The sequence below is a fragment of the Amblyomma maculatum genome, chromosome 4 (assembly GCF_055883805.1).
Source record: "Amblyomma maculatum isolate TAMU_Amacu chromosome 4, ASM5588380v1, whole genome shotgun sequence".
Taxonomy (NCBI): domain Eukaryota; kingdom Metazoa; phylum Arthropoda; class Arachnida; order Ixodida; family Ixodidae; genus Amblyomma; species Amblyomma maculatum.
In genome coordinates this window covers 65,162,571-65,189,626 of record NC_139347.1, presented here as the reverse complement: position 1 = coordinate 65,189,626, position 27,056 = coordinate 65,162,571, and the positions used below count along the sequence as shown (strand labels likewise).

General features: G+C 49.2%; 1 protein-coding gene across 7 annotated transcripts in view; it reads left to right on the top strand.

Annotated features, from left to right (window-relative positions):
• The window catches only part of egg (SET domain bifurcated histone lysine methyltransferase eggless), a 159,562-nt gene that overhangs the window by 49,987 nt on the left and 82,519 nt on the right, over positions 1-27,056 (top strand). The window contains exon 1 of one of the 7 annotated variants that reach the window (XM_084601776.1): positions 7,187-7,336. The exons of 4 other annotated variants lie outside the window; for them this stretch is intronic. The gene's annotated coding sequence lies outside the window, so the exon portion shown is untranslated. Of the gene's footprint in view, positions 1-7,186; positions 7,337-11,918; positions 12,184-17,405; positions 17,538-27,056 lie in introns of those variants that run through there. 2 more of the 7 variants (XM_084601775.1, XM_084601777.1) reach the window with 2 other exon arrangements.

Sequence of the window (27,056 nt, the reverse complement as noted above, 5' to 3'; positions counted from 1 at the left end):
TGGTTTTGTTGTTGTGGCTGTAGGAAGAAGGAAAAGAAAATGCACGGGCCTGCTACTGGCTCTGTACCTGAGCCACCTCCGCTGCCTCGTGCAGACAGAAGAGAAAATAGAGAAGAAAGAAAAGGAAGAGAGAGAGAATGACGCGCGCCGCAACAACAGCCGCCGTCCACCACCGAAGCGGTGGCGGGTGCAATGACAGCCGCGAGGCGAAGTTCATTTGCCGGGTTGCCAAGTTTTTTGTCTAATTTCGCCGAAAATCCGTTCACAATGGGGCGGTGAGCCTATTTTGCAAGATAATCACCTTAAGCAAAACAGTTAGGGGAAAGCTAAAGGTTTACGTTAAGATTAGGCGCAATAACGCCTTTAACACCGGCTTTTCATTAAGCGAAGTTTATTGTTTTTGCCTGTTTCTTTTGGGGGAAAGAAAGGCGCAGTATCTGCCCCACTTATATAGATGGACACCTGCACTTACAGTCAACAGCATACAATTGGAGAAGCATATAGTTTTCGGTTCGTATCCCTATCGCACGACTAGCAGACGGGTGTTAAATGGTGACGCCACCTTGAACTTTGCGCAAAGAAACGGCTGCGTCATAATTTTGACGCTAAACGACTTTGTCGGTTTTTGGCGAAAGCTTCACTACGCGATGTATCAGCCATGGTCAGCCTGAGGCGCCATGGCATCACTTATGGTGTACCACCACTTGACCTTTGACATTTGGCCATCACACGAACGCGTAAAGTTAGTTTTCGAGCCCACATTCCAAAAAGGTGGCCATTAGTAGGCTCTGGAAATGAGCCGGAAAGGGGCACATTCGGTCCCTAACTGTGCGCTATAGTTGCGGCATTTTGGCGGCTTGTAGAAACCTCAGCGAGTCGGCTCGCGTTTTATTCGGGTATTGTGAGGGGCACGGATACCGGTGCCATTAATTTTAATAGTACTGTGAATAAACCTCGACTGCCAACATGGACTACATTTTCTTTAGGCCATATGTTCTCCGCACTTCTGAAACTTTCTGACCTCCAAGCCACGTGTCACTTTCGCATAGTCTAGTTCACTATACTTTCGGCTTTTTACTGCACGCTATCTGAAGTCTTTGCACCCATGTGGAACACTGTAATTGAATCCAGACTTTTGCATGGGCTACTTGTGCATGGCTGAATGGCGAAAAAAACAATGCGAAACAAATGAGAACGACGGAACACGCAGTGCCCGTCCTGTGCTTGCGTGCTCCTTCGTCCTCGTTTTTAAGCGAAAAGCTTCACTACGAGGGTCAGAGTCGAGCTTCGCGTATGCCGTATGCGGTGTGCCACGATCGAGTGACGTCACAGCCAAGGCCAGCTGCGCAGCCCCCTCGCCAAGCTTCGCCGGCGTTGCAGATGCCCATAGGAACCCAAGCATTTGGAGGTCATCGTAACTATCACTAACCTTCACTTGTTAGTCAAGGGGTGTTTAACTAACACTAATCAGACATTAATCAGTACTCAGAAAGTACAAGTCATGGTTAACTATCATTAACCAATACTAAAAGCTCCGCCCGCGTTGCAGATGCCCATGGGAACCCATGATGTGGAGGTCATTGTAACTGTCACTAACCATCACCTACTAGTTAACTGGTGTTTAACACTGATCAGATATTAACTAGTACTCAGAAAGTGCAAGTCATAGTTAAATATCGCTAACCAATAGTAATGGTTAGACGTTTCGAGACGTCCATAGACGTCACATGGTGACTTCATCGGCCGTGATGTCACCAGGAGATTCACGCATATACGAAGCTGACCCCGCCGGGCGTTCCATCCCTGTGACCGTGCGGCGTCTTCCATTTGGCGCTTCCTCGAACGCCACACCAAAGAGCATATATAGAAATAGACTAAAAAATAGTTGTCACTTAATTAGGGTGACGTCAAGAATGTGACGTCACCCATCTGCCGTCAGCTATGAGGACCAAGCGGAAACGAGCGCGCTCCAACGCCGCCGGCCGGCGCTTCTTGCCTTCCGCGAGTGACAGATGCTGCGCCTTTCCCCGACTCCAAACACACACGCGTCATGCGCTGCCGCGTCAACGTCGTCGCGCGCGTCAGCCGAACCTGGTCTATGCATGCGCGCGGCACCTGACGCGAGCATCGCGAGCGCTGACGCCGATCTGTCCGTGCCAGATATTTGGCGCGTGCGCGTCGGAAACTATCGAAGGGGTTACCAATAGAAGGGGACCGCGCAGCTGTCCCCTACTCCTTTCTCCCCGTCTTCAAGGCTATTAGCTCCCTCTGCTCCTTTTCTTCACAGAATGGGTGCCTTTCAGCTCTCCCCTGCTCTTTTCTTCACGGTTGACAATTTTCTCAGTCCGCGCGAGAGGGTGAGCGAGCAGTACCAGGAACATAGGCGCATTCCCCTTTTGCGACGCCTGCTATGACGCTGGCGTTGGCGTCGCAGCGCGTGGAAAGTGCTTTGGAGTCCCCGCTTGTAGAACGCCGGTGAACTTAGACGAGCTCGACATGGAAGCCAAGGAGGGTTTAGCTGCTGGCGAACGGCGCAGAAGATTGGAGAAATTAATTTCTTCTGATCCCGAGGTAGTCACTGCTTTTGTATATCCAGGCATAGCAGAGCTAAGCCATCTTTCATTTTTTTTTCGCCCAGTTTTTTTTGCCATTTAACTATACTTGACCTTATACTTGACCTCGTCGACGCCTTCCCTGCTTGTCGCATCGCTACCACCTGCTTGTCATGTGATTGATTCAAACAACCGCTTTTTTTAGTCTCTACATTATTTTCTTTATTCAACGCCGCTTCGTATGTAATTCCCAAATCCTAATGAACATGCTCATAATTTCAGTTAGCATTAGTGCATGTCTTCAAGACGCGCCCCTATGTCATATACCACAACGCAATTACTAGGTCGACCTAATACTCGCGCACCAAAGAACCCTCGATCGTTACCAGTGTGTAACGTGCTTGTCTTGCAAATAAAGTGCCCGAGTTCAACCCCCGTTAGCCGATCTAATTAACCCCCATTGGTTTATCGATAGATAGTCTTGTTTATATGAACAGGGAGTACAATGCAAAATTTGTCAACAAAGTAACATGTGTTGCGACTAGACGCGAAACTCTCAGCAGTCCACTCCGGTAGGCTTTCCGCTGGGGCATCCTAAGTTTCTAAAGAACATCGTGTACCCTGCTGCATCAGCGTCTGGCAACTATGTTGGCTAACTTCTCAAGATTCATTACGCGCAAGAGAGGGAAGGCAGCGGCGTCAAAGGAGGTTATGCCACCACGCCCCCGCACCATCAAGATGACGCGTCACCAGCATTCGCAGCGCACGTGTCGAGTTCCACGATTTTTGCGACGTACACTCGCCACTGCTCGCACGGCTCTCGCTCAATCATGGAGGAAGGTTCCTTCCTCCATGCGCTCAATGGAGTGAGGCCCGTCGAAGAAGAAATCTGCGCTTGGTGCTCGTGGCGCGAGCGGCGCTAATAAACGTGTCAATTCCGAACACGGCACTGTCCTCGCTGGTTCTGTCCTCGCCCTGGCTCCAAAAATACGTATGTCGTTCGGCCAGTGGACCTCCCAACAGAACTCACGATGAGTTGTTACTTCCTTCGCATTCACACCACGTGAGTAGTCTTGAAACGTCTCGCTTACCGCTGGGCATCGTAGGCGTTCTCTCCGCTTCTTTTCCGCTGCCGTTCTGCCGAGGTGTGCGAACGTCAATCGCTGCCGCGTACGGCACCACGTGAAACATACTATGTGATGTCAGTGAGTCGCTCTCGATGTCATCGGACAGGGGCAGCTAGGACTATAGTCCTTCAAATGCAATAAAAAAAAAATTATAAGCAATATTTGGCATGCATGACCAATGAGGGCAGAACGAGTGAGCAATCTTGAATGCGGCTAAATTATGAAGCCGCATGAAGCATTAATTTCCTAGATTTTTTTAAGCCATTTATCCACTGACCCACACCGATGCAAGTTGCCGGCATATATGAGGGCGACCGATCGTTACTACAAATTCCTTTTTTTTTTTTTTTCTTCTTGATACCGGCCCTAAATCCACCTCGCTGCAAGTGAGATTATTGTCTACGCAGCAATACCCTTGCCACATGGAAAATTTAATACTATTACCACTGAATGGTGTTTGTTCAGTTTAATATGTTTTTACGCGCTGCTGTCATGACCAAAACTCATGCCTTTTGCAAATAATGGCACTTTGGATGGATAAAAATTCGAGCATACACAAACATTTATAGGCCTTCGATATGTTACGAAAACGATTGCGCTCTGAGTGAAAGTATCTTTCAAATTCTTGTTGACATCTTGCATGTCATACGTACATGTGCGGACATAAGTAAACGGAGCACACTATAATTGAACGCCGATAAGATGCAAACGATGAGAGGCATATCATAGGAGAGGAAGGGTAGGCTTTCGTCATTCTCCACTTAAGAGACATCTGTAGTCGGACAGGACGCCGGAGGCATGAAAGGCCTTCGCCTTAAAATGCCTTGCCGCGGTGGTGCAGTGGTTAAGAGGCCCGACTACTGTGCCGAAGTACGCGGGTTGGATCCCGACCGCCGGCGGCGATAAAGAGGTGTTCGTGCGGTGTGCGATGTCAGTGCACATTAAAGATCCCCAGGTGGTCGTACCGTACACTATGGCACCTCTTCCTCTCCGCTTTCACTCCCACCTTTTTCCCTTCCCTTACGGCGTGGTGCAGCTGTCCACAGAATGGGTGACAGATAGTTCATGATGTAAAAAATAGCGCCCTTTCTGTCCTTGTGTTTATCGCGCTACTTTTTACATCATGAACGTTCACCAACTCTCCCAGATTTCACAGATAGTGCGCTTTTCCTTTTTTGTAAACCTGTTATTATTATTATTAAAAATTAATAATCCTGGATTGAAAAGGCGATGTTACAGAGCCTGTCGTTGCAACACTCACAGCTTTCGCTCTGTCGTTATAGTTCTTAATGCTTAAACCCCCACAATTTTTTTTCGCTATGTCATCAGCAAGCAGCACTTTTTTTTTTTTTTTGTGTGTGTGTGGGTGACTTCGATTACTCGGCCTACGAACATGTGCGATCAAATACCAGACGCGAAGCCCACGAGGGCGCTCATGTACTGTGCGATATGTCAATGAACTTTGAAGAACCGTTATATGTCCGAAATTATTTCGCAGTCCTATACTGTGGTGCCTGATTCTCTGTTCTCTCACTCAGTCTGTCACCATTTTCGCCGCGGTGCGTTTCGGGTATACACCAAGAAATGATTGAACATTATCATTTCAACTTCGATTTCACTATTATCGTTTGCAATACTGAAGATTGGTCTGTTTTGAGGGGTTTTAGTATACGAAAGTTATTCATGCTAGGACTTCGGATAATCTCGACCGTTAACGCGCACTGAGATCGCACAGTAAACATATGCACCTCGGGTTTCGCCTTCATGAATCACAGCCGCGGGGCCAAGGTAGAATATGGGTTCTCCGGCTCAGAGGCTCTTGGATTTCGGAGTGAGATCAGTGACGCAGTGCGATGAAGGCTGGCAGTCGCGTCCGCATTTTCCTTTTTGTTGCACATGCGGTAATGTACACCGGGAGGTAGAAGTTGCTTGGTGGCTGCAAACATTACAGTGTTATATAAAGTGTGCACAGTGCTGGAACGTTACACTATCGATACTGTAACAGGGTCAAACATCAGCGTATTGCGTTTCCGCTAAAATAAGCTTCAACTTAAGCTTAGTGTTGTAGCTAAATAAATTTGTTTTTCTTGCTTCTTAAAATTCACTGCGCTGAAACTACAGCTGTAAAGCAGCATTAAAGTCTTATCTGAAGCACTGTATGTCGGCTATTTCTGGGGTTCGTAATTATCGATGAATTTTAGAGATTAAGCCTTTCGGCTGTACTCGTTACTTTACTGCACATTTTAAACAAGACGTTTCCTGTTACCTACACCCAACAGTCAAACTTATGGATCACACTTTATGGAGATAAAGGCCTCGGTCTGTACTCATTGCATACTGCCCTCGTACAGCAAACTTTCTGATAACTTTGCCTAATTCGTACACACCACTACGACTTACGGGTCACCCTTCGTGGCTGATCATAAGCGTGTCCGTGGTATCCGTTCAGAGTTGAGCAATTCTGTTGACTGAATAAGTTGTGTCGTAATGTTTTAAGGTTTCTCTTGTGTCTGGATCCTTGCAATTAGTGATAAATACGAAGTCGAGTGCTCAATTGTTGGATGCTGTCTTGCAGGGCTATACCATATAGTTCAACAAATATTAGGCGCACGTTGTTTACGTCACCAAAAGAAAACGTCCTTTCAACATTTGATTCTTATGCTTCAGACACAGTAGAGACACAGAATTTTATTAACAGCTCACCGATTTGGCAGGGGGCAGCACTAACAGCAACCAACTGAAAAAAAAAAAAAAGAAAAAGATTGATCACGCAGTGAACGAGATACGCCCCCTGATAAGCTGTATAACGGGCGCTGGGAAAGCGTCAGACAATAGGTGCCTCGATGCGCGCATCGAGGCACCCTACGTCAGACACTGTCAATGACGATTCTGCCGTCGTCAACGTCAACGAAACAAAGAAAGTTAAATTTGTTATCACCGCGATGCACGCCTGCTTTGAAAGGGCTTTTTCACCACCTACCGGCACGGCGCGGTGGCCGGACCTCAGGAAAACAGCGGATCAGCATTTTCCCGCCGTTGCGTTTTCTTTCTGAATTCATGCGGTTGTGTATGGAATCTCGCGGTCAGTTTCATGGCAGTTTGACGTATCACCGTGGTCGCTTGGAAGTATGTTGTTGCCTTGCTATCAGGATGTAAATATTTTATGAGTATGTAGTACAGTTATCCCCCCTTCAATAACGCCCCACGGGCTCTGTAGGTACCTTTAATACGTAAATAAATGAATGGCGGCCTTAGTGCGGTGCGGCGTATCGTGAAAAACCGGTTAAACGCTCAATACCTCACTTACTAGTGGGGTGTCCGATTTCTCGCAAGCCGACAAGCTGGCTCATATGCGTACAGCTTAGGATATTTTCCTTTATGGTGAGGCACTACTTTGTCACGCGCGCCACCGCGCATCGCAGATGTTGTGTCCTTCCGCAGTCGGCAGATTCTGCTCTTGTGTGGGTACGGCGGCAGGGAAGGGCACTTGGCGGAAGGAAGGGTGTGCGGATGGTGCAGGGCGGTCTCTGCTTGTTCCCTTGCCAATCGTTTCTCCCTCATAGTCTCTCTCCTCGCGTCTGCCGTCGCGGGAGCAGAGCAGCGCGAAGGGCATGACGTTGGCTGCCTGCGCCGGCGTCCGCGTCACGTGCCACTGAGGTCAGCAGGCGAGTGCTTTTTCTGTTTTGTTGGGAGCGTTGCGCACGACGCTGCATTGGGTTTACCGTCCAGCCTTTTGTTGCCTTTGAATGTTTCCGAGAATAATTCATCAAACAACTACAGGACTGAGGAATTTAGAAGCATGCCTTACCTTTTCATCTATGGCGTAAGTTTTGGTTTGTGGTGCTTAACATCCCAAAGGGACTGAGGGTTTGAGAGATGCCGTAGTGGAGGGCTCCGGAAATTTCGACCACCTGGGGTTGTTTTAACGTGCACTGACAGCGCACAGCACACGGGCGCCTTATTTTTCGCCTTCATCTAAAAGCAGTTGTCGATGCCGGAATTCGACCCCGCATCCTTGGGCACAGTAGTCGATAGCCCTGGTCACTGCACTACTTCGGAGCATTAATTGTCGATATGAAAGTTCTTCGGTTCTTTCATGTGTGCTAGAAAAATAAGCTGATAATTAGACATCGTGCTTCTAGCCCAAAATCGCCAGACGTGCGATCCAGACTTTTCTCTACTATACAGTACTTCGCAGTACTTGGGACGGAAGTTTGATTCTTGAGCGCGAGTATACCCCTCTGTATCGCTTGCCACTGGAAGTTTAGACAGACTGCTAACCTTGACAAGATTGCATGTTGAAAGTATTTATCACTTCTTATGCCTCGTTTGTAATACTTGTGACATTTGATATATTATTTTCTTTTCCGTGCACCACCGTCCCTCTGACCACTCGGGCTCGACACATGCCCACATGACTTTACTGCCCCGCTTAACACATTTAGACACGAATTAACAAATTTTATGATGAGGCAATGAATAAATACTGCGATGTTCATATTCATTTCTGATATCTGATGTGTGTATAATTATTTTGATTTTGATCTCATGTACATATCCATTTTTTGACTGTGTTGTGAAATCCTCTGCGAGATGCTGCCTGTAGGCCCCCAGGGCCCAGTCAAGCTGTCTGTGACAGCTTTTTCCCTGGGGGCCCCCAACTTGTAGGTTGGAAATAAAGTGGATTTGGATTTGGAATTACATGACTCATGAGTGCCACGGTAACTTGTAAGCATCCGCTTGCGTCACAGAGAGCGTGGAGAGTTCACACTGTTGCGCGCTTTACCTGGGAAGCGTTGGCACTTGTCAGCCGAGACAGAAGCTTGTGTCGTACGTCTCGTGAACAGCGGTTGCGAGTAAATTTCAGTTTCTTCCCGCTGTCATACATGTGCTTACCTGACTCTGAGGCCGACCCGGTGTTCACGGTGTCTTGAGCGATGAACACGGCGGTTGTAGTTCCATTTCGTTCCTGAGCCGAGAGCAGTATTTCAGGTCTAGCGGGTTGGAATAACTTCAAGCAGGGTGCGCACAGGTCCTTGAAAACCCTTGAATTTGAAAATTTCGTTTTCAAGGCCCTTGAAAATCCTGGAATTTTTGCTGTTCCTTGAAAATCCTTGAACTCCTAAATCAGGAAAAATGCGGTTAAAATATTCGTATTTTCAAATCGTGTTTCCGTATCTGCGTTTCAAGTGTAATAAATCAGTTTGTGCTAATCACGGTGGTGCTAATATAGCCAATGTTGCGCGACGGTTAGCCACATTGGAGCCACTCAGCTCTGAAGCCAACTTGAGCCGTTTCAATCCAATCCGATTTTGCCGCTTTGTTATGGTGGTTGGCGGCATTCCATATTGCCGTTGGTTCTGCGCCCGACTTGTTGCGGCTGAAGCATCCAACTACAAAGCAAATGCCCGGGAAAAGCAAATTTCAAGGCGTGTGGCTTCACAACGAGGCTTACAAAGAATGGATTGCACCAGATACGACGAGTGAGCACCGCGCAAGATGCAGACCTTGCAGCAAGACCTTCGATATAACCACCATGGGCGAGTCGGCGTTAAACAGCCGTATGAAGAGTGCTAAGCATGCTGGCGTCATGAAGATTGCAGCCAACAGCTCTGTGCGAGAATATTTAGTAGTTTAGTTAGGATGCAAAGTACGAGCCAAAGGTCAGCCGCCCTGCCTCCTTCGCAGTCGGGAAAGCTGACGATGCTTGCAAGGCACACGAGCTGGTGACGAAAGCAGAGATTCTGTGGACATTGAAGGTTGTCACATCGCATTTCTCCGATCGGTCATCATCGGAAGCAGTCCAGCTACTCCAGCGTATGTTCTCTGACAGTGACGTGGCCAAACATTTTGTACCTACGTAAAATTGGTGCCTGATATTGAAAGCTGCTGCGTGTAGCATTGTGTTGAGTCCTTGAAAATACTCCAACTGGGCCTTGACGTTCCTTGAATATCCTTAAATTTGCCCCTTTTGCGTCTGTACGAACCCTGAATAAGTTGCTGCCAGGTAAATACTTTGGTAGCCTGCATGCATGGCTTTCGAAATTGTCACGTAAAGCACATGGGCGACACCACCACGTTGTGATGGTTTGGTTTGTAGGGTTTAAAGCCCCAAAGCAACCGAGGCTATGAGAGGCGGCGTAACGGAAAACTCCGGAATTTTTCTTTTCACGTGCACTGACATCGCACAGAACAAGGGCGCCATGCTTGTTTTTCACCTGCGTCGAAAAGCGGCCGCCGTGGCCAGAACGATGATAATGATAACTTTATTTACTAATAAAAACTCGATTTCGCACCCTTGGGTTCAGCAGTCGACCTCCCTAATTACTGAACCACCACTGCGGGGTGCACAAGAGGGATGATTGTCATAGCAGAAATGTGTCACGTGACCATTGCAGATGTGATAAGGTGTAGCATAGGCTTCCCAAATTTGGCTGCTTGTTGGCAAGGCATCACGGGAGTAGTTGATATGCTAATTGTTATGTGTCACGTGACCATTTCAGAGGTGATAAGGTGTAGCATAGGCTTATTAAATTTGGCTGCTTGTTGGCAAGGCATCACGTGAGTAGTTGATATGCTAATTGTTATGTATCACGTGACCTTTGCACATGTGATAAGATGTAGCATAGGCTTATTAAATTTGGCCGCTCATTGACAAGGAATGACGTCAGTTGCTGATATGCTAATTGTTACGTGTCACGTGACATTGGCATAGGTGATAATTTGTAGCATATGTTTCCTAAATTTGGCAGTTCATTGACAAGGCATGACGTGACTATCTGATATCCTAATTGTATGTGTCACGTGACCATTTCAGAGGTGATGGTGTAGCATAGGCTTCCCATATATGAACATGGCTCGGAAAGAAGCACGGATGTGTAAAACAAAATACATCACTTCCTATTTACTTTGGTCAGACTAAATGCAAATTAAGTGCGCTGACTTCGGGTTTGGTTCGCATATATTCATTACCTTATTAGCACACTCGTAATCTACCAGGTAATGTAAATATCACTCGGCGTAGAATAAATCCCTGTTTCAATTAAGGCGTATAAATTTGCATGGATGGCTCAGGAGTAGCGTACGTGTCAGACGTGGCAGCTGGTTCCAATGGCTTCAGACAGGCATCAGTGAAGAAGGCTTAAGAATTAGCGCGCTAAATGTTCTAAAGTTTTAAGCATGTGTCAGTACATTTCCAGCCATACTCAAGAACAAAAACGCTCCTGGCTGTGAAGAAGAATGAGCTGCCCTGTATCTGCCAAGCATACAAATGTGTGCAGCGGGCAGTTATGCGTGACAGCGAAATGCAGAAAGCAGGAGAAACGCTGGGAGACATGTTATTTATTTTGAGGACAAACGCCAGTCAGCATGTATATTACGTTGAGTAAGGTGCTTTTATTCGAGCTCTAACGAAGTGAGAATTAAAAAAAAAAACGGGTACAAGCATGTTCAAATTTTGAACTGTGTTAACAATCATTGTCAAACGAGCGACGCTGATAGCTGGTGCCAGCGGGCAAGTACACTACGCTTTTCCACTCGTTCCAAACTGGCAACGATGTGATCCGTGTTTTGATACTAATACTGCAAGTCATTTCGGAAACTTAGCAGCAAACCATGGCTAGTTACTGTTTACCTCACTCCTAAGGACTTATAACATGCAGAGCTTTGAAGGACGAGAAGATAAACGCACGTGCGCAAGCGAAAACAAGTAAAATGCATGTTGCTGTCGAGGCTGCTCGCTCGTCCATCATCATTTTACACTAGTTAAGACCCGTGTATTCCGCAGTGTTCTCCGTTAGGGTATGTGCGGAAGGTTGGTACTGCATGGTCAATATACCTGACATCACTAAATAAGATTGGTGTTGTGGAATGACGTGGAAACATTCACGGCGATGCTCCCGTTGATCACAGCAAGGTGACACAGGCCCCGCATAGGCAGTAAAATCCTGAAACATAAATACAATCGATTTGCGCAGCGTAGTGTTCAGAACCTAATCGCAATACCTGTACTAAGCTTAACTAGCGCTGTCACTCTGAAGATACATGCCGATGTAGTGCCCCTTCGTGCCGTGGCCTTTCCCAATGCGGCTTCCGTCTGCACGTTGGCCGCCAAAATTCTTCAAAATTCTAATGCTCCAAGCGAAACCTTATCACGAAGATAAAAAAATTGTAAAATGAATAAAATGCGTTAATGTTACATTGGGTCTTATTCTTCGTAGAGCATGACAAACACAAATGCATTTGTCGAACTATTTAATTTCTCGCGTAGTGTGCAGCCGCAGCGCGTACAGTATTCATCCGCGGGCGAAGCGGAGTTCTTCCGTACTCCCAACAGAGCCGCCGATGGTTACCGAGACAGCGAGTATTCTCACGCGCTCCGTTTCTTTTCCGCCTCAATTTCTTTGTTACTGCACCGGACTTCACCCAGAATGTTGAAAGAGAAGTGCCAAGCATCACGGACGTGACGTTGTTGTGCGCCGTCTGACGGAATCAGCACGTGCGAGGTTAGTAACCCACTCTGGTTCACACCTAACCGCGCTAGCCAACACTACGCAACGCGTGTTTCTGTGCAATTTTTATATTTCTGCACTACATGCACCGAACTATCATGTGAGCAGGGCACTTTCGCCGGCGGCAGCAGTAGGTGGCGCAGCGACTGCCGCAATCTATTTTCATTGGAGGACTACAAAAAATAAAAAAATATATATATATACAGTTGCCGCGAAGCGCAGACGGGAATCGGGACGAACAGGCAGTATCGAAACGTACCTTCTGAGCTGATATTACGCCGTAGTTTTCACCTTTCCTTACTGCTGGGTTCTTCATCCGCTTTCGCACGAGGTTCTGTCGCCTATCGCATGTCGCTGACACTGTTCTGCGAGAGCCACGCCGATGCCGCCGGCCAGGTTGCCGGTTTTGCTCGGGAAAACGAGGCGGAAGGAATGCGGCAGTGGCGGGTGGGCTTCTGTATAGCGCAGAACACGACAGGTGGCGCCACTTGTCGATGATTACGCGCCAGCTGCGGCCCTGCGCGTTGTGAATGGTCGTGACATTTTCGTGCTTTTTTCGACGGAATTAATGACGCGATAGAATCATTTTACGTTAATCTCGAACTCGATGTCTGCCCTATTTTTTCTCACTTCACATTCTGAGATTACCGGCCTTGTCATACACTACATATTCCTCACTATGTTGCGCAAGCAAAGCAAATTTCCAGGTTTCGCGAGTTTTCTTTCCTTTTGCTTTTACCCGTTGCTTATTCACGGTCATGGATCGCGCAAGAAAAGTCGGATTTAGATTGTTGTAGTTTTAGGTCATTAAAGATGAACGTACGCTTGCGGCTGAAATTACAGCATGGAAACAACCATTATCGCACAAAGGCTTTGCATGTTGCATGAGTAGCTATCGGTAGAACAGCGTGGCACTTGCAATGCCGTGGGCGTTGTGTAACTTAATATATTTTCACACTTATACCCATGGCCAGTACCGAGTGCTGTACCGGGCGCTGTAGCATATTCACAATACACTTTTCAAGGTCGAGGAAGCAAGCGAGAAACACTGCCGTGGTGGTTTCTCCGCCGGTTCTGCTTAGGGGGTAGCGGCGGGCTGCTCATGACGCGCTCATGAGGACGAAAAAGTAGTCCGGCTGCTTCGGCGTCGAGGAGGGAGGCCGTCGTGGAGGGCGATAGCGGCGGCCATCTTGTGTACCCCCATATATGCGAATCGCATTTCACCTTGTTCGCGCGCTCTTTGTTTATCGTGATTCATCTAGGGGCGCTTCGCGCTTTGTTGGTTCGGCTTTTACTCTTGTTATCAACCGTTGGGTATTTATTTTAGCGAAGGCGTTTTGTTTTGTGTACTGACGGAACATGGTTGAGTAAATGTTCGAGCTTCGGTGGTTTCTGCAGCAGGTGAGGTGTTAAGACTTAGTTCATGGAACATGCATGCTGCACACATTCATTAGTCGTACATTCCCACCAGGGATATATAGAAGGGAGGGGGGGGGGATGCCCTTTAGGAAATTTACATTTCTTGGAGTCTTGGATATTTTTGATGAAAGTTTTCGATTGGGCGTGGAAGGGGGCGACCGCCTCTCTCATCACTTCTGTCCTGCATTCAACTTTCATAGCAGTGATGTTGCAGGTACATTTTTGTTGTCATTAATCGATACACTGAGTTCATTGCTCATTCCTTTGATCGGGTGGTGGGGGATGGTAGGAAAGAACGGTGCCCACATGGATATGTCAACATGACATATTCGTTACACATGCCTTATCTAGAATTTGTACTCACCGGTACGCCTTTGTGTACCGTCAAGAATGCGTTCTTTGAAAAACATTTGTGGAGAAATAGTTCGATGGCGGAGGCGTGGGCTGCGAGGGAGCGTTGTCTAGGTAGCTGTTGCTACGGGGTACATCGGGCGACCTCTGGAGGTGAAGTATCTTCTGGGGCATGCTCCCCACAAACATTTCTTCATAGGTGTAGCCGTTAGCCAGCTAATGAGCTTCAATTTCATTTTTCGCAGACGCATCGTGTGACGTTTCTGGTTTCGTTTGGTTATCAGCAGAATGCAAGACTGGGCAAACCTTTTTAATGCACTCCTTGGTTATTTGGGTGTACATATTTACAAAGTGTCCGATTCTGATTTTTGTTTTATATACAATAATCAAATGCGGCTTTGAACAGTTTGAATAATAAAAAATATAAACAAAACGAACCGAGGAAATAGGTCAATTTTTCTTTATATAATAATCAATCACAATAAAACGTCGAAGTCTCTTCCCCGCTAAAAAGAACGTGTGCAATCCGGGGTTGGTCCATAAATTGTGCGGTGCGCTATAAGTCTTTTACAGTTTCCTCTTTATTAGCAACAGTAATTGTTGAGACGCGCATATCACCATCCCCTTGCGGCAGCTCTGTCCCTTATATCTGCAGCATCTCTAAAAAGTATGCAGACCGATGTGAGGAAGTTCCGCAACTGTAAAGCGCTTTTTGCAGCTTTGGTTCTCTAAGTTGGGCCGTGGCGGATGAATCTATTTGGGCATGCTTCACCCTCGAGAGATACCGAGCGTTAGCGACGCAGAGCTAGTCGTGTGACAGGTTGAGGTGCGAAATCGGCGGCATATTTATTTTTGACGAATGGTCTGCGCTGCAGCAAGCGCTTATTCGAAACGGAACGGCATACAAGCAGGCAATCGTTAGCGTGGCTGGCGTTGATACATAGTTATGCCGACAAACAAGATGACTTCTTGCCCGCTGTTCCGTTGTGTTAGGAAGTGTCTGTGTGTGCACGCTGGGAAGGAGAGGGGGGAGGGGCACTTCTTGCGCTTGTCTTTTCTGCGCTGGCAGTATGGGTTTACCTTAAAGGCGCCGTGTCGAGTTGACATCGGTTTCGGAGTCAGGTAAACGCAGGCGCTAATAGGGAAGCAAGCGGCTATAACTCAAGAGATGCCGCAGTATGACGGTAGACGCCGACCAATGACATCTACCGGTTCTTTAGGACGCCTCTTTTAATCTCTTAGCGTTTTGAGAACGGGCATACGCCATTGGCCGAAAGGATATTTTCTGCTTCGTTCCGAAGTTGTATGATACTGTAATAGTTGTAATGCCCATAGTGCTGTTACCTTTGTTTTTTTTTTTTTTTTTTTGTCTTATCAAGGCGACCGACGATAGTGCTAGTGCGGGGAACTATACAAAATCGATAAAAAGTGAGTCTGCGCTATGTCCCCGTGCATCTTTGCTCGATGACAGGTCCTTACCGTAATGAGAGTTTTAGCACAGCAGTGCTCTAACCCTCACTTGGGTTGCATTGATATGCCTGATTAGTGCGTACTTTAGGCGCCAGGTGCGACTGTAAGGAGCCGCCAACGGATAGCGCAATCAACGTCTGTGGGTATTGAGTTGAGCATGCGCATTGCCTGATATTAGCGCCCGCAGCTGACCGCTTGGGGCCTCACGGCTTTCCCGCTGAAACGGATCGTAGTACGATAAATTTTTCGGAGAATCGGGATCTGCACGATACCCGAAATCACAGCGTCGGGGAGTGGGCAGCGCACACGTGACTTGGCATCACTGGTGCCGCTTTGCCTCGGGCGGCTAAAAGGCGAGTGTTTATTCTCTGCATTTCTATTCATCTGTACAACTCAAGCTACCAATTACGACAGAAATCGTATTCCTTGTTGTTTGTTTTATTTGTGTGGGGTCGCGCTTTTGTGTCGGCAAAAGGGCGTTCCAATTTCCAATGCCAATTTCGGTTGTGCTGGTGCAGGTAAGGGAAGTTCCTGTCTCGCCACTCGAGGCGTTTTGTAAAGCCTATATAGGAAGAGGTCACCAGTCACGTGGCTCCGCGCTCCACTCAGTTCTGTGGTTGTCTCCGGTGTTCTTCACCTTCCGAGTTGCGGAGCTGCTTCAGCGTTGTGTACGTGTGCTTTTGTTTCTTACATTCCTACACGGCGCTTTCCACTTTGCCGTCTCCCATAGCCTGAGGCGCTTTGGGACGTTTAACCTCTCTCAAACCAAATCGTTTATTTCCTGACTTTTTGTTATTTCTTTCTCTCTCTCTCTCTCTCTTTGTCTTGTTCCTCTTCTCCTGTCGTGCAGGTTGCCTTTTCTTTACGCAATTTTTTTTTTGCCTGCCTTCTTGGAGCTTTGCTAATTCGCACTCCGCAGCGTGCTCCTTCATTAGTTCCCATCTTGCATAATTCGACCTTAGGTCTTTTCTTTTAGTTCCTCCCTTTATTTTCCTGGTGCGCACGCATGTGAGTGCTCCTGTGCTTTCGCGCGTCTTTTCGGTTCGCTGCTGTGTACAGGTTCTTAATTCATTCCTGAATTTCCGGACTTCTATTAGTAGGCAGCCTTCCTTCTCCATTCATAGAGGCATGTCAGCCCACCGATTTGAGTTGCCGCGGAGACTGTTTTCGGCCAAGTTTTTTGAATTCGTTCACTTCGAAGTGCACCCAGCTCAGTAACAGGAATTATGTTGCCAGCTCACGAGGAGAAGTGGTGGGTTCGAATCCTGCTGCATCCGCTTTCCCAATTTTGGCGGATTCGCCTCTCGCAGCCTGACCTGGGGTGGAGATTTTCAGGGTGGCTACTACACCTGTAAGTCTGGTCGGATTCGTCGGGATAGCGTATGCAGCCTGCCTCGCCTCACCCGAGAGGAAACGCATCTTTCTTGAGACATTGCGAGCATGAACCTGACAGTGGCGCTATGCTAGGCAGTGTTGTCACTTTGCATCTTCATTAGGTGAGTGTCTGCGTGTCGATTCCAAATGGACCAGATGCGCGCCTGGCTGAGCTTGCGCAGCGTAGGCGCGGTCGACGCGCCTGGCAGCTCTGCTGCGCGCTGCGGGGCGTACACGTGACCGCAACGTGACGGCGCGCATGCGCCGCCGAGGCCGTGTTGGCGTTGCATTTTCTCCCTCGCCCGCTGCTTCGGCCGAGGGCGGCGTTTTTTTCCTCGAGCGGCTTTATTTTGCTCCCGTTGGCAGCGCTGCTGCCATTGCTCCGTTGCTGTCGGGATCGGATGATTGCGATCTCACGTTGCGGCGTAAAAGATTTAAGCGGGTAGTTGTGTCGGTGTTGTGCTCTCTATGTAGTTCAGAGATTTTCAGCCATGGATGTGTTGGGGGGTCCCCTTGTGGACCAGTGAAAGTGTTGGCGGACCACGTGGGACCCCGGGGGGAGGGGAGGGGGGTTGACATTGGTGGATTTGCGGACAGCTGCCGCATTTCCGTAAGCAGGCCGCGAAATTGGTATTGAGTGCAGGTAAAACTGGCCTCTGAAAAAACGCGCACTTGATGAGCCGGCGCGCGACGACCTGCATAGGAAGTGGGGAAGAGGCGACGCGTCGGCGCAGGTATGCTTGCCACAAGAAGGGAATCGACTCCTCCCATCACCACGATGCTCCCTCGTCAGATGCCCGAGGCTTTTGGCATTACAGCTCCGCTTCCGCACTCTTCTCGCGTTTCTTTCGCTGTGAGAAACTTTAGTCGGCTTTAAACCTGCCTGCTTTTAACCTTGCAGAACTGGGCCTCGCAGGCCAGAGCTATTGCGCGACTTTTATTATCTTTTTAATGCGAGAGCATTACTTCGCTATGTTCAAGATTTCTGTCCGCATACTGCATCCGCAAAATCGTGTCCGCAGCAGTTGAGTAATTGAGAAATGATAGAGGTTAACAAGTGGTGTCGATCGATAGAGGGTGACGTAATGTTGTGTGAAAAAATAATTAGGCCTATAAGTTAATTAGGTAATGAATTATTGGCAAATACGCAAAATCGTTTCCGCAGCAGTTGTAATTGAGAAGTGGTAGAGGTTAATGAGTGGTGTCACTCGATAGAGGGTGACGTAATGTTGTGACCGAAAAATAATTAAGCCGATAAGTTAATTAGATAACTTAAGAAAAGGAAAAGATAAAGATAAGAAAAGGAAAAGTAGAGGCGAAATTGGTCTCATTAGCTAATGGTTTGACGCCACATTTGAATTATCAAATACTAAAATAGTTAACTACATCAGTCAAATAAGGTGATGTCAAGGATGTGACGTCACGCAACCTAAAGTCGAGCCAAAAAAAAGGGCATGGGAAGAGATTGGCGCGAAATTTGAAAGTGCTAAAGACTAAAGTAGTTAAGGCAGCCATTTAGGGTGACGTCAAGGATGTGACGTCGTGCAACCAGTGGTAGAGCCGAAAAAGGGCATAGGAAGGGAGGGATCGGTGCGCAATTGGAAAGGACCAGACTAAAATGGGTAAACTGGAAGTGAATTAAGCAACTAGAAGCGACCAACAGCAGCTTGCGTGCTTTCGCATTACTCCAGTGCAGATTCTGCAGTGCTCTTCAATTTTTTTTTTGCGTGGGTTTTGCGAACCCCCATTTGAGAAGCACTGATTCAGTTTAAGTGCCCCGTCGGGGTGGCGCAATGGTTACGGCGCTCGCCTACTGTGCCCAAAGGAAGCGGGATCGAATCCCGGCCTCGGCGGCTGCGTTTCGATGGAGGCGAAACGGAGTGGCGTCCGTGTGCTGTGCGATGTCAGTGCACGTTAAAGAACCTCAGGTGGTCGAAATTTAGGAGACCTCCACTACGGCGTCTCTCATAGCCTGAGTCGCTTTGGGCGGACGTTAAACCCCACAAACCAACCAGTTTATCAAGTTTCTTGACCCTTTCTGAGAGACCAAGGGTAGCAAAAACCTTACTATCATCCCATAATTTGTTCGTTTTGCAGGAGGGCCTTTTCACGAATGACGATCAGGGAATACAGTTTGTATCCGTCAGAACTTAGATGCGGTTTTTGACGCAGATCGAGTAGTCCGCTGAACCGGCCCGACCGATCGAGGGTCACATGCATATACGCAGAATTTTAACTTTCTGATGCTGCCACTCATGCGAAATGTAGTGATTCTTGTCGAAGGCCCGCAGAAACGTTTGTGAGCCAGATGTCTTTTACTGCGCGTGCAGATGTCGCTCCGGTTGGCTAAAATGATGAAATACGCTGTATTACGAAGGCTGTTTAGCAAGTTCCTGTACAGGCGCTTTACTGGAATCGCTGTTGGTCACAGCTGATTGGTACGACATAATGCTGCTTATTGAGTTTAAAGTCAAAATGTGCCGTATATGGCAGAATTGTCGAGTTATGTACATTGATAATATGGAATATCGGAGCGTATTGGGACAATTATCCGCTTGAAGGTGTTTGCGCAAGTGGCTACAAGAAACCAGAGGACTTCAGCAGCACTGTGTCACGTTGACAAGCGGCTAACAAAGCTAACATAATCGGCTCTCCACGATGCCGCCAATGCAAGTGGCGCGGCAGTAGAATGGAATCGAAGGTGATGGAAGGATTATAATGGAATCAAAGGTAAATGTAAATATCTGCCCTGAGATTTCGAAAGTCAATCATGCTTTGCGGATGTCTGCACAGGACGATCTGGATCTGAGCCAAGGTTGTGAGAGACAAAGAAAAAAAATATCAGCGCACTTTACAAAGGGCAGCAGATCGTAAGAATTAGGACCAGACGAAGGTAATACGTATTAATGATTAAGGTTTGGAGATGGAAGACATCTTGTTCAGTTTCAAGCTTGGGCGCACTGCCCCGATCGAGAGAGATGCGGTTTGTATACGTGAATGTAGGCTGGGAGGTTCCTGCGTAACACCGAAGAGCAAAATTTGGCATGGCCGCTAACAGTAACCAAATCGGATAAGTTGCAGCCTTTTTGGAGGAAAGGGCGTTTGCGTTGAAATACACGAGCAAGGTATGAAATCTGTCTGGAAGGACAAGATGTATCCGTGGACGTGTAGGGCGTTTTGCGGCATCACGGTGTCCTCAAAGACAATAGAACGATACTGCTAGTCAACGAATGGAGCTTCAGAGTGGGTCGTGTTTCACGTTCTTCACATTATCGGGTGCGGAGACGCCGAATGCAAGTTCGTTAAGGTTTTCTGAAGAGTACCGGTTCTCCAAGGACGTCACTTCCATCGAGTCACTCAAGCAGGTTCCTTTCTGTACTCTCTGTGGTTCCAACGAAGACGGACCACAAGGCAATTGCAAGTGAGACTGGATTTATTGGCAGACATTTGGAAATGCACGAATTTCGTTGCTATCAGAATGGCGTTTCATTCTCGGCACTCCCATTCCCATGTCCTCTTCACTTCATTTTCTATTGCTACTCTGCCTCCCTCAACTCTTCCCTTCGGTGTTTTTTTTTTTTTTTTTTTGTAAGGCAATAGTCCCGAGTGGCTCCTGGCAAGCGACTGCCGTTGTAGTCGTCCAATGGCGCTCCTGGCGAGGATCCCTGCCACCTCCTTTCGCACCTCTCCATGGAAAGCCAGCTCCTGGCCTCCGCTCCTATTAGGCGCCGGTTTGCCGGCTCCATCTGCTATGCTCAACATTCGGGAGTCTTTCATCTGTCGCCACTCGCACGGCACGCCAACAGCAGCAACAAAAAAGGTCGACCGTTCGTTCTCCTGGTGTTCGGGGAACCAAGCAGCTCGCGCAACAAAGTGTATTCAAAAAATGCACAGTATATGTGACAGGGAACGCAGTATCTAGGCAAAAGATCTATACCCCCCCCCCCCCTCTTCTTGCGGACTGAACGGTTTACATAAGCTTTGTTCAACTGTATGTTGCATATATACGGACAAGTCAAGCAGTAATTTGCAATTTGTATGAGCGCCATCTCAAGCTAGAGTCCAGGGGTGAAGCGACAAAGGCTCTTCAAGCCTTCTGCAAGGTATATCGCATGCCGAAAAATATGCTGGCAGTTATTTATGCTGACAATTATAACATTAAAAGAGTCTGAAGCGACATCAAGAAGATACTGGAGGTATAATATCTTCGTAAACGCATACTGTATGTTAAGCCTGAAGGCATCGGTCCACAGAATAAGAGTACAACGTCCTACAGAAGCGAAAGTGCTGCAGGCGATTGTCACTGAAGTGGTGGTGGTAACGGCTTTAACAACTGGTCGTGGCGAACTCTGCGAGCTTCACGGTGTTGATGGCTGCATGCATTAGCTTTGACAGGTATCATATGATGATGACCTTTTCAGAAGGCAGGCGTGTTCAGCTCAAAATCACCCAAGATGCTTAGAGAAGAGACCACTGTGATGGAGTCAAGACTAGACAGTGCAGCAGCCATCTGGTGACGCTGGGACCCCGCCGTCGTAGCTCGATTACTTAACCATGGACGTGGGATCGAGTTCTGGCCACGGCGGCCGCTTTTCCATGAAGGCGAGAAGATAGCGCTCGTGTACTGTTGGACGCCAGTGCACGTTTAAGAACCCCAGGTGGCCGAAATTTCAGGAGACCTCCACTATATGGGATCCCTCAGCCTGAGTCGCTTTGGGGCGTTACACCCGATTAACCAAAGTAAAGATACCTGGAGGATGGGAACACGCAAGCAAGACTGAGCGGTCTATGAGACTGAGAAACCTGGAAGATGGGAATAAACTGTTCTTGGAAGTCCAGCAGACGGCTGGTTCGGAGGCTGTCTCCGTTGGCGCTCTACAGCTGGTGATCCACCGACGTGATCTCTGCGGCCCTTGCCGAGATAAGTTATTGGCATGGAACACCACCAGGACCCGCTTTATAGAAGGAACGCCCACGAGTTGTTGGTGTTCGAATGTCGCCCTTCCGGGGGAGCAACCCAGCGCCTTGGTTTCACCAGATCGAGGCCTAATTTGACCTAGACCACATAACGACTGGGACGCTGCACGGTATTTAAATGTCGTCTCCGATCGCGGCTGGAGAGGTCGCCGGACGCCGATATATCCTGGCTCGACTCCGGTTCAACGATCCAGCGGATCGTTAATTACTAGCAAACAGCGCGGCGCTCCTCGCGTGCGCACTGGCGTCGGAGCGAGCGTGTACTCAGCAGCTTCGGTCGCCCCAGTGAACTGCTCCGTAGCATGGTGCAACTTCTCAGCGCAAGAATTGAAACAGTGGACGACGCTCTTCGCGATATCTTCCTACAGCCGCACTGGTGGCAGAGGTATTGTGCATCTTGCACTGAGCCTAAACAATAAAATTATCGAAAGTCAAAGAAGCATTGAAGCATAATAAATATTTGTTCGCAACTAAATTTAAAACAAGACTGAAGCTATTTGGGTTGTGCGGGGGGTGTAGACTGTTTGTGAAAAAAATAAAAATTGGCTGAGGTTTAAGACTAATAAACCTAAATAAGGTGAGGCGAAAGCGTTGTTTGGCTTGGTTTTGCTTTGGTTAGACTTAGGTTTCGACATGGGCAGACATCGTCTTGCAGCGATTAATTGTCGAGGACGTCTGCCGTCAAAGGTGAAATGCCAACATCAAAGGTCAAGTGGTAGTTACCGTGAGTGGTACCATGGTCAAGGTATATAGACACAGTGACATCTGGGTCATTGAAGGTCAAGCGGACACTCAGGTCGACCTTGGGTCATGCCTGGTTATACATGGGTAGTGAAGCTTTCAACCAACCTTTTCAATCAGCAGTGAAGAGAGCAGCGAGCGATGCAGACGCGGCAAACTACTGTGATCGTTTAAAAACTTGTCGAATCCAATTAGGTACTCGAGTTTTGCTACGCTTTTGCGGTGAAAACAAGCAGGTACCTCATGATTGAGCCTCTTTGTCAATAACAAGGCTTCAACCATTTCCCGCGGCTCACCCTCCTAGCTTTTTTTCCTATATGGTTGACAGGATTTACCTCGACGCTCAGTGTCATGCAGCGTCTTCAACTTCACATCGACTCCATCAAGATGATGTGTCGCCAGCCACGTTCATCGCTACACCTGCATCCGTAGCGCACGTGTCGAGTTGCACACATGACCTCAAGCGACCACGTGCCATGCACTCTGCGCAGTGCGTCATTTCGACACTACGCTGTGCTCTTCAGGTGTTCCTTTTGCTGCTGCTTGGGCACCCGTCTTCTGGCTTTAGGCCGGCACAAGATTGACCATCTTACCGGCAGGCACAGAGGACCACTAACCTCGTCCTGGACAATTTTTGAAGCGGAAGCTTTACTACGGCAGGCAGTTCAAGCCTTCAGCGTAGCGCCGGTTTTCGCTTTCAAGACACATTGATAGATACTGCGCCTTTCATTTCTTGGAATGGAAGCGAAACCTTTACTATGCTAGGCATAGTAGGTGTTTGTGCGACACTAAATTTGCCCTTCAAATGACCTTGATCAAATTAAAGGTGGGTGTCAACGATTTCGTGGTGTTCACCCAAATGTATACCGCGCCTTCCTTTCCTCAAAACCAAACTTAAGCGGCTGCGTTTCGATGGAGGCGAAACAAAGAGGCATCCGTGTGCTGTGCTATGTCAACGCTGTTGTTGTGGCTGTAAGAAGGAAAAGAAAATGAACGGCCCTGCTACTGGCTCTGTAGCTGAGCCACCTCCGCTGCTTCGTGCGGACAGAAGAGAGAATGTAGAGAAGAAAGAAAAAGAAGAGGGAGAGAAAGAGCGCGCCGCAACAGCCGCCGTCCGCTACCTAAGCGGTGGCGGTTGCATTGACGGCCTACAACAGATAAAATTCGGTGGCAGGCTAGCCCCCGCCGCAAGCGGCGTTGACCTACCTATCCTAGCCACGTCAGGGACAGGACCAGCCACCCTCCGTCGCCTGCCCTCATGTCAGCGCACGTTGTTGTTGTGGCTTGTGGTTTCTACTTGGTCATAGGCCACCAACCACCGCGGGTTCGAGCGTCGCGCGAGCCGAAGCCCCGATCAGCCGTCACCGCGCGCGCACTGAAACACGGCAGCGCGCACTCATTCTCCACCGGGAGGAGAGCACTTCGCTGCAAGGACACAAACCTCCAAGTTCACAAAGGAGACGTTTATTGAAACGCCATCCTCCAGCGGCACACACACACACGCGCGCGCACACACATACACATATTTACAAACGCACACACATACACATGTTTACAAACGCACATACACACACATACGCAGTCACCGTGTCAAGTGAGCGCGCGAGGAGCAAGGCTCCCCTGCGCGCACGAAGTGACACGGAGTGTACGCCACAAACACGCAAGGGCGTGCTGTGATCTCTCTCTCGCAGTGACCAAAGGGTTCCTTTGAGAGAGAGTGGGCAACCACCGCAAGGTACGCCTGTCGCGGATCGTTGGATTCCGATCGACAGGCTCGAGCTTCGCTCTCCCAGGTAAGACCCGGAGCGACGAACTCGAGTACACACTGGTCTGCGCGGACAAAGGCCGGCAGACAAGAACAGTTGCGTACGCACCTTGCGATGTCTCGGAGGGGTCTCTCCTTGGGCCCCGCTCGGAGGGTCGCGCAAGCGCGGCCATCGAAGCGGTGCCATGTTCCCGCCAAAAGGCGCCAATGGGAACAGCCACTGGGACGCCAGGGCGGAGCTGTGGCCCGAACGACAGTGACAAGTCGTCCGAGCCTCTCTCCGCTGCCTCAGGCGGGAGAAAGGGAACGAGGAGAACAACTGGGGAGCGGGCGGCGGCCGCGCAAAGGGCAGCCGCAGCAAGCCCGAATCCCACATCCTCCTCTCCTTAATTGCCCTCCTACCCATCAGTGAAAGCACGCGGCAGGTCCCCAGCATGAAGAAAAGAATGCTATCCTCGCGCAACAAGTCAACTACACTTCAGTTCCAGCAAGAAAGATCTCGAAAAGAGACACTCAAGAAAGACAAACATTAGCAAGGCACAAAAAAAAAAATGAACAAGATGACATGAAGAATAATGTACAAAGTTCCGGAGGCTAAGTAACAACGACTATGTACAGAACACAATCGTGTACAAAACACAACTATGTACAGAACAACTGTGTACAAACACAACTATGTACAGAAGTTCCAAAGTTCGTCGGTGCATGCTCAGGGAGCCTGCGGTGACTCACCGCTCGTTGACTTCTGGGTGGCCAGCGTTCATCCTTGGCTGCAAACGATCTCGGTCGGTGGTGGTACAGGTTAGGTGCAGGGACAGCGAACACGCCGAAGGGGCCCCGGGTGTGGAAAGTCCGTGACTCCGTGGCGATCCAAGGCGCACATGGGAAGACCGCGTGGGCTTCCTTTCCACCGCGCTCCGCACACGCCGGCAAACACACATGGCAGTTGTGGTTTCTACTTGGTCATAGGCCACCAACCACCGCGGGTTCGAGCGTCGCGCGAGCCGAAGCCCCGATCAGCCGTCACCACGCGCGCACTGAAACACTGCAGCGCGCATTCAACCTCCACCGGGAGGAGAGCACTGCGCTGCAAGGACACAAACCTCCAAGTTCACAAAGGAGACGTTTATTGAAACGCCATCCTCCAGCGGCACACACACACGCACACACATACACATATTTACAAACGCACATACGCACACACATGCACATATTTACAAACGCACATACACACACATACGCAGTCACCGTGTCAAGGGAGCGCGCGAGGAGCAAGGCTCCCCTGCGCGCACGAAGTGACACGGAGTGCGCGCCGCAAGCACGCAAGGGCGTGCTGTGATCTCTCTCGCAGTGACCAAAGGGTTCCTTTGAGAGAGAGTGGGCAACCACCGCAAGGTACGCCTGTCGCGGATCGTTGGATCACGATCGACAGGCTCGAGCTTCGCTCTCAGGTACGACCCGGAGCAGACGAACTCGAGTACACACTGGTCTGCGCGGACAAAGGCCGGCAGACAAGAACAGTTGCGTACGCACCTTGCGATGTCTCGGAGGGGTCTCTCTCTGAGCTCCGCTCGGACAGTCGCGCGAGCGCGGCTGTCGAAGCGGTGCCGTGTTCCCGCCAAAAGGCGCCAATGAGAACAGCCACTGGGACGCCAGGGCGGAGCTGTGGCCCGAACGACAGTGACAAGTCGTCCGAGCCCCTCTCCGCCGCCTCAGGCGGGAGAAAGGGAACGGGGAGAACTGGGAAGCGGGCGGCGGCCGCGCAAAGGGCAGCCGCAGCAAGCCCGAATCCCACAACGCCCAGGCACGCACACGCACAGCCACTCACACACCAAACAAGGGTGATGCCGACCTTCAGCGGCGAACCTGTCCCGAGCACCTTCGCAACCGCGGCGGCCTTGGGTGAAAGGGGCATCGTCCATGTTCCCCGTCCCCAAACGGCCCCAACTTCATACACCGGAAAAGCCGCGCGTCGGGGCTGCCTAATGAGCAACCCTCGAAATTTCAAAAAAAAAAAAAAAAGATCAGAGATGATGCGCTGTACAAGAGAGGGCACTCACTGTACAATATTTACACGATAAGAAGCAAGAACGGAAACAGAAGAAAGCGAAAAATGGGAACACAGGCACACAAAACATCAACAAAAAAAATAAAAAAATAAAGCACACAGGCTGGAACTGAGCGAGCCAGAAAAGGGGGAGACCAACCTTGCTTCCGGGTAGGGTTGAACGAGCAAGCTCGCTCGGTGAAGCGGTATGCCTTCGGTTGCGGAAAAGGCCCGCCGTCCGGCATCAATCACACAGGTGAACGTCGCCTCACCTTGTACCGGTGCGGGGCACGGCTGCGTTCCACCGCATCGGGTGTGCCTTGGCGCTTGCCTGTGGTGACAATGGGCACCAGCGCAAGCTCGTCAGACCGTTACGCATAGGCCTTCAGGTCTGCAATGTAGGCACGGCTGGCTTTCCCCATAGGGGGATTCTCCAGCAATGAGCCCCTGCTTGTTACTGGGGAAATGACCCATGAAATCGCAGGTGGCCATCTGCCACGGACGCACACTGTCAGTTGGTTTCGTCATGCCCGGTGGCTTGCCACCCCTTGACTTCTCCATTTGACAGACATGGCAGGAACGGCAACAGCGGAAAATGTCGCGCTTCATGCCGGCTGCAGTCACCGATTGACTCAGTTTCTTAAAACCTTGGAGCCACTCAGATGACCAGCCAATGGTTTGTCGTGAGAGAACGCAACAGAGCGCCGCTCAGACATTGGGGAA